We start from the raw sequence: 7,292 nt of genomic DNA, 5'->3' as shown, positions 1-7,292 counted from the left end.
CATGATCCTCCCAGGATGTGGCAGAGCTGGAAGTGGAGAGAGGAGAGGGTAGGATGTGGACGGGATGTGGGCAGGAGCCAGGGCTGTACTTCGCTGCCCTACTGAGTTATCTGGTTAGAACTACAAGGGCTTTCAAAATTCTGAATACCTTCCAGGTCATGCCAAAGGTGGTATTGTTAAGGTAGGAGAATAGACTGTGGACTCTGAGAAACAAACTGAGGGTTTTGGAGGGGTGGGGGTGGGGGAGATGGGTAAGCCTGGTGGTGGGTGCTAAGGAGGGTACGGATTGCATGGAGCATTGGGGGTGGTGCATAAACAAGGAATTTTGGATCACTGAAAAAAAATTAAATTTAATTAAAAAAAAGTAGGAGAATAGACCATATTTTATGAGATAGTTCATTTGATTTCTAACTTTTGAATATATATGCCATGGTATGTGGGTCTCCATTCATATACCTGCCTAGATCTCCAGGGCACTGTGACTTGTCAGGGAGTGGGAAATCCTTTGAGGCCAAGAACAGTATTCTAGAACTTCCATTAATGCGTGGGACCACAGGCAAGTCACAATCAGGGCCTGTTCCCTCTAACGCTAGATGAATATCTTAGCTGCATGTTTCACAAAGAAACCACACAGTAAAATGAGAAAATGAACTTGAAATGTTATATCTATATAATGCCCTACATAGTTGGTGTACCAGTAATACCACAGTAATACCACCACTGGTGCTTTGGGTATTAGCCAGACACCTGACCCTACTACGTAGCCTTTTTTTGCTATGCTGTATATCAAGCAAGAAATGCTTACAACTCATGAGCTAGACCAATATTATGGTACAATCTTTTCTTTTTAAAGACTCTATTTATTTATTTGACAGAGACACAGTGAGAAAGGGAACACAAGTAGGGGGAGTGGGGGAGGGAGAGCAGGATTCCTACTGAGCAGGGAGCCCCGATGCTGGGCTCGATTCCAGGACCCTGGGATCATGACCTGAGCAGAAGGCAAATGCTCAATGACTGAGCCACCCAGGAACCCCATTAAGAGATGTATCAACCTAAACATATCTTGATACCAGCTTTGAGAGTGTAAACCAAAGGCAATATAATGCTTTCATGTGCCACTTAATCTAGTGTTTCCTAAACGCTCTCAGTGCAAAGACTCATAATATTAAAGGGGACAAACCAAAACTTTGCACTCATTCCTGAGACTGTCAGTTGAGGAAAGACATAGCCAAAACTGACTATGAACTTAGTCATAATTTTAACTAAATTGTACCTTATTAATCTCAACAGCATAGGCCGTATTATGTGTAAGACAGTGATTTCTGTTTTGGGTCAGTGCCTTCTGTGTGTAAAGGCTCTCAGGCTGTGCGCTGATGTGTCAAGGCTTCTCAGTGCCTGTCAGCAGACAGGTTGGTTCAGCGTACTTGTTGTGGGGCACAAGTTCATCACCAAAGAAGCGATTCATTGAATTAAGCTACTTGGATATGTTTTAATCATCCATGACATACAAGACTTTGGACAAAGAGCTGCCCTCATGGAGCTTATAGTCAAGTAGAGGGAACAAGGCAATTGTTAAGACTACTGATAAGAACAGCAGAATATGGGGCGCCTGGGTGGCTCAGTGGCTTAAAGCCTCTGCCTTCGCTCAGGTCATGATCCTGGGTTCCTGGGATCAAGCCCCGCATTGGGCTCTCTGCTTAGCAGGGAGCCTGACTGCCTCTCTGCCTACTTGTGATTTCTGTCTGTGAAATAAATAAATAAAATCTTAAAACAAAACAAAATAGCAGAATAGAGGAAGCAGTTCTGTGGAGATTAAGGATCGCACTCAAAACTGGCAGGGATTAGGGAAAGTTTTATGAAGATCATGACATTTGTGTTTCATTTCCAAGGCAGGATGAGCTTTTGGAAGGCAGAGATAACCCAAATATTTGTCCAGAACCTTCTGTACAGGACATACTTTATATGTTACTGTGACAGTCCTTACCACAACCTTAGTAAGGTTTGGAAATTTTTTTCAACTCTTTTATAAGGGAAGAATCTAGGTCTTAGAGGTTCAGGAAAGTGTTCAAAGTCAAACAGCAAGAAGAGATTGATACTGGGTTTAGAATTTCAGCCTTTCTGACTTTGCTCTTTCCAGTTTATCAGTTTTTCTCAATTTTCAGTTTTCTTACTGCCCTACTGATTTTGGGGGGCCATATCTATTTAACATCTTTGGTATTGTTTGTCTAGTATGTTTCTGAATGGACTTCCTTTAAAAAGTATTCCCAGATAATGCATTTTAAAAACAAGTTTTAGAGGCACCTGGGTGGCTCCGTGCCTTCGGCTGAGGTCATGATCCCGGGGTCCTGGGATCTAGTCCGGCATAGGGCTTCCTGCTCAGCGGGGAGCCTGCTTCTCCCTCTCCCTCTATAGCTCTCCCTGTGATTACTTTTTTTTTTTTTTCCTGTGATTATTTTTTAAAGGAAGTCCATTCATTGTGCACTCTTGTTCTCTCTGTCAAATAAATAAATAAAATCTTAAAAAAAAAAACTTTATATCACAACTGTATCACAAGCTACAAACAGAAAATAACTCTAAAAATAAATACAGTGAAGACCAGCAAATAAAATGTCATTCAACTCTGGAACCATCCTACTAAGATCAAAGGCCCCAAGGCTGGGATCTGCTTGCTTTTTGTTAAAATGAGAGATTTACAGATGTTAAACAGAGCTATTAAAAACGTATAAGCACCAAATTAAGCCTTGCTTCTTGAGGTCAACCCCCACCTCCAGAAGAAAAAAAAAAGAAAAAGGAAGGGAAAGAGTTATATTCTCACTCGATGAATCAATATCTTTGAATGCATGTCTGAGAACCAGCTAAGTCATCTCACCACACGTTTGGTACATGCTCCATTCTTTGCAGTAGTAGAAGGTTTAGAGGTAAACATACAGAAATAACCCTCCTAAGGAATCGGAAGAAAGATATCATGTGCTCTAGGCTGGCAACATCCATCACTGTGCTAACTATCCTTAGAGAACTCTCAGCTCCTTTAGCTGCCTTGGAAAGCATGTAAGCCTGTGTAAGGACTCATGAAATAATCAGGGTATTTTAAGGTTCTGGTCATAGCAAAGGGCCTGAGGGCTAAGTATGTTCTGGGTCTGAGTTTGCTTACATGAAAATCTTGGTTTTCTAATGAAGCTCTGGGATAGGAAGCAGGGAGATAAGAAGCCCAAAGTAGGTTCCATTTTGCTAATGTCATTCTACAATTTCGAGGGAAATTTCATTTTGAATTTTTGTGCTCTTAAGGGGTTTGTTGTGCATCTCTCCACACATTCCACTTTTCTATGTGGACACATTTTGTGTTTGAGTGTGTCTGTGTGTGTTTCATAAGAGCCCAAATCATGGAGCACAATTGTGTGGCTGGGCAGATAATGGTATTAGCACTTGTTATGGTCACCCTCAGGCATTAGAATCTTTGCCAGTGGTCACCATGCCCCAGTATCTAGAGGCAGCAGGGCCCTGTGTTTCCTCCCCACAACCTCACCAAGTGAATAGTGTAATAAAAATAAGCCTCAGTTATAACTCATGCAAACACTTACCGGCATGTACAATCCAATCCATCAGAAAATCCAGTTGGCCCAACTTTTAAGGCACATGTTGAATTTGACCACTTCTAACCCTTCCGCTCCACCACTTGGCCCTGAGCCATTGCTGCCACTGACCAGTGTGATGGCACAGCCTCCTCCTTATTTCCACCCTTGTCCCTCTATCAGCTTTTTCACGACACAGCAAGCCAGATCTTTTATAACATGAGTCAAACCATCTTTCTCCACGACATAGACCTGTGATTCATCTCACTCAGAATAAAATTCCAAGTCCTCACTATGGCCTATAGGTTCTACATGATTTGACTCCTATTACTTCTCTCTTTTCACACTCTCTCCTGGAACACACTAGGCACCTCCACTCCATGGATTTTGCAGTGTCTGGTCACTCTGACTGGAGTGGAAATGTCCTATTTCCCAGACATCCGCCCAACTAACTTCCTCACCTCCTTCAAATCCTTGCTCGACTGCCACCTTCTCAATGAGGCCCCGACTGACCAGTTTATTTAATATTGCAACATGGCAGCCCACCTCCATTCCTCTGAATGTGCGCAACTTCTACAATTTCTTGTATGAAGACTTTCTTTTTTCTTTTAAGATTTTCTTTATTTTGAGAGAGAGAGAGCAAGAGGGTGAGCACAAGTAGGGGGAGGGGCAGAAGGAAGAGGGGAAAGAGAATCTCAAGCAGACTCCCTGCAGAGCTCGGAGACCCAGGGCTCTACATGGACCTCAAGGTGAGCTTGGCTTGGGCTCTAGGTGGGGCTCCATGAGGGGCTCCGCATGGGGCTTGATCTCACAACCCTGAGATCATGACCTGAGCCAAAATCAGGAGTCAAGACGCTTAACCAACAGAACCATCCAGGTGCCCCTACATAAGACTTTCTAATGTGCTGTGTAATTGACTTATCTGTTAGGTCTATTATTTCTTGTCTGTCTCTCTCTGCTGGAACGTAGGCTCTGTTTTCCTCAGTCGTATCTCAAGCACCCAGCATAAATGCCTAACACATAGCAGATACTTAATAAATATTTATTGGATCAAATGAATAAAGAGGCACCAAAAACCCAAAATGCCTGCAACCGATAAGCTCAACAAAATCCCAATTCTTTCTGCCCTTTCAGGGACTCTGATAAGCACACTGAATGAAAGGTTCTGAAGTAGATGTAGCAGTAGTCTCTGGGCTCGGTCAGCAACTCATCTGGGTGGATCGTGACAGTGTGGAAATGAAGGATATAAGACCAAATGGGGTTCGGGACCTGGCGGTTTGGCTTCTGCTCTTGCCAGATGCTCTTGGTGGCAGTATTCTTGGTTAAAAAAAGTTTCAACAGCATCTGTGATTTTTAGGGAGCATTGAGAAATTGGGACGGGGTAGTGTATGCCCATGTTCAAAGGCAGTGCTGAGTGTGACCAATAGGCTGAAGGTTAAGAGCACACAAAGGCCGCTCACCCCAGAAGCTCCCATCACACCCTTCCTGCAAGAGCTCATTGCCTCAAAGAGTTTGCCTTTTGATTTTCTCCCTGTGTTCTTTGGTCTTGTAAAATGGTAAATTTGTTTAAAAAAATCAACTTCACAGAGAGTAAGTTACAAAGGGAAGGCCCATCTTTATGTTCACATTTATAACAAAAGTGGGAAACTCATGTAGGATGCTTCCACACCTGGGGGAAGATTCTGGTCAGAATTTTCCAGCTGAGATTTCGTTTACAGTTTTCCACTCAAGAAGCCAAAATGATGTCTCAAGAAAGTTAAAAAACAAAACAAAACAAAACAAAACCCATTGCTCATTTCATTTTGTGAGGCTAATTCGCCAAAGTAGGTTAATTCAGTAATAATAAAAGTATTTTCAAGGCTAAGTACTGTCAATGAACAAACACAAAGGAAAACTATGAATGTTTTTGCTGCTTATATGGGACACCACTAGAGTACCTTTTCAGATTCTCTCAGCTTCACATTTCTCCAGGTTCCTGAGTGCCTCACCCTGCTCCAACTGCCTACAAGGTGACTGATCGATTCCAAGCCCCTGTGTGCAGGCCAGCCACAAGCTTGAGCCTCTGGCAGATGGGGTTCAATCCAGGAAGCAGAGGCACTGTAAGTAGGCTGAATAAGGAATTTCCTATGGAAGTCAGATGTCTACATTTGTGGAAGGAGCTGGGGAAGTAAGAGTCTGGAAAGGCGTGGCCAAGATCAGAGATCAGCCTTCATATAGATGAATCAGTCCAAGCGTTTTGGGGAAATCTGGAAGCTGGGCACATCCAGCCGCTACAGTGGGAGCATGAGGGCGGTTGGTGTAGAAGTGTAGAAGTCCATGGAAGGTTGTGGCCTTGGCAGCTGCCACCTCTGGAAGTGTCTGTAAAGAGTCTGTTAGCCCAACTGTGGTCATAGTTATTGGGCAGAGGAGAACGCAGAGCAGGGACCACTGAGAACAAATAGGAACCCTTTCGCACGTGGACGTTCGGCTCTTGCCATGTCTACTGAATGACAACTTTGAGAGTATAATTGCTGCTGCTTCGCTTTTGCCTGCCAAGTCTCTAGCAACTTCAGTTTTATCCATCTGGATGCATATAGACCTGGAAAGTAGAAAAGAGGATTCTGGGAAACACAGCTTCCAGCATAACCAACTTGTCTATAGAATAATTCAGCACAAATCCCATATCATGGTTGCAGAGCATGGATTTCCTGGTCAGGTAGCTGCCAAAAGAGTCAGATAATTTAGCCTGGAAGCTAGGGTAGTAAACCACCCGTGGGATAAATTTTGACCAATGGGAAATAGGAGATGGGAGGGAGATTGCAGGTAAGTTTCTTTCTTTGGTCCTCACTCGGATAGACTGTTTCTGTGCACAGCTTTCTGCAGTGCCTGTCCACAAGCACTTTACATGGCCAAGCAACTGGGTCTTTTCAGGTTCACGAAGTGTAGACCAGCTTGGGAACATACCATCATCTATTTGCTTCTCATTCTTCCCTGTCACATGTCCTCTTTTCCTTGCTCTAGATGCCCAGGAATTGTATCTTTCAATGAAGCATTAGTACATCATCCTTCCTAAGAAACCCCAGCTAAAATAATACACTATAGAAAAATTGTAATGAAAATGAAGTGTGAGGGCACCTGGGTGGCTCGGGAGGTTAAGCGTCCGCCTTCGGCTCAGGTCATGATCCCAGTGTGCTGGGATCAAGTCTGGCATGGGGCTCTCTGCTCAGTGGGGAGCCCGCTTCTCCTTCTCCTTCTGTCCCTTCCCTCACTTGTGCCCGCTCTCTCTCTCAAATAAATAAATAAAATCTCAAAAAAAAAAAAAAAAAAGAAGTGGGAGAGTTCTATGAAGTGAATTGATGGTGGAGACTATGATTCATGTGAAGCTCCGTTCATTTGTGAGTAATAGTATTTTAAGAATATCATTAACTTCCTTCACTGAAAAAGTCCATGAGCAAGTATTTCTTTGAGACAAGTAAAAGGAATGAATCAGGAAACAGAGATCCTTTTAGCCAACATACGACTTCTGACCTAAACTCTTAGCGAGAATATGCACTTAATGAAAGCATTGCTCTTGGGCAACTTCTGAGCCATAACCCGGCCATAGCTCAAGAAAACACCAAATAGCCTGTTACTTGTATTCATATATCTACGCCAGTCTGAGTTTTCAAAATACTGATGCAAAGAGTGGAGAAGCGACCTTGATACACAATGGCGGCTCTCTCAAATCTGCCTGTTTTCATGGGA

Source organism: Mustela lutreola, chromosome 3 (genome assembly GCF_030435805.1).
Source record: "Mustela lutreola isolate mMusLut2 chromosome 3, mMusLut2.pri, whole genome shotgun sequence".
In the NCBI taxonomy this organism is placed as follows: domain Eukaryota; kingdom Metazoa; phylum Chordata; class Mammalia; order Carnivora; family Mustelidae; genus Mustela; species Mustela lutreola.
This window is presented reverse-complemented; position numbering follows the sequence as displayed.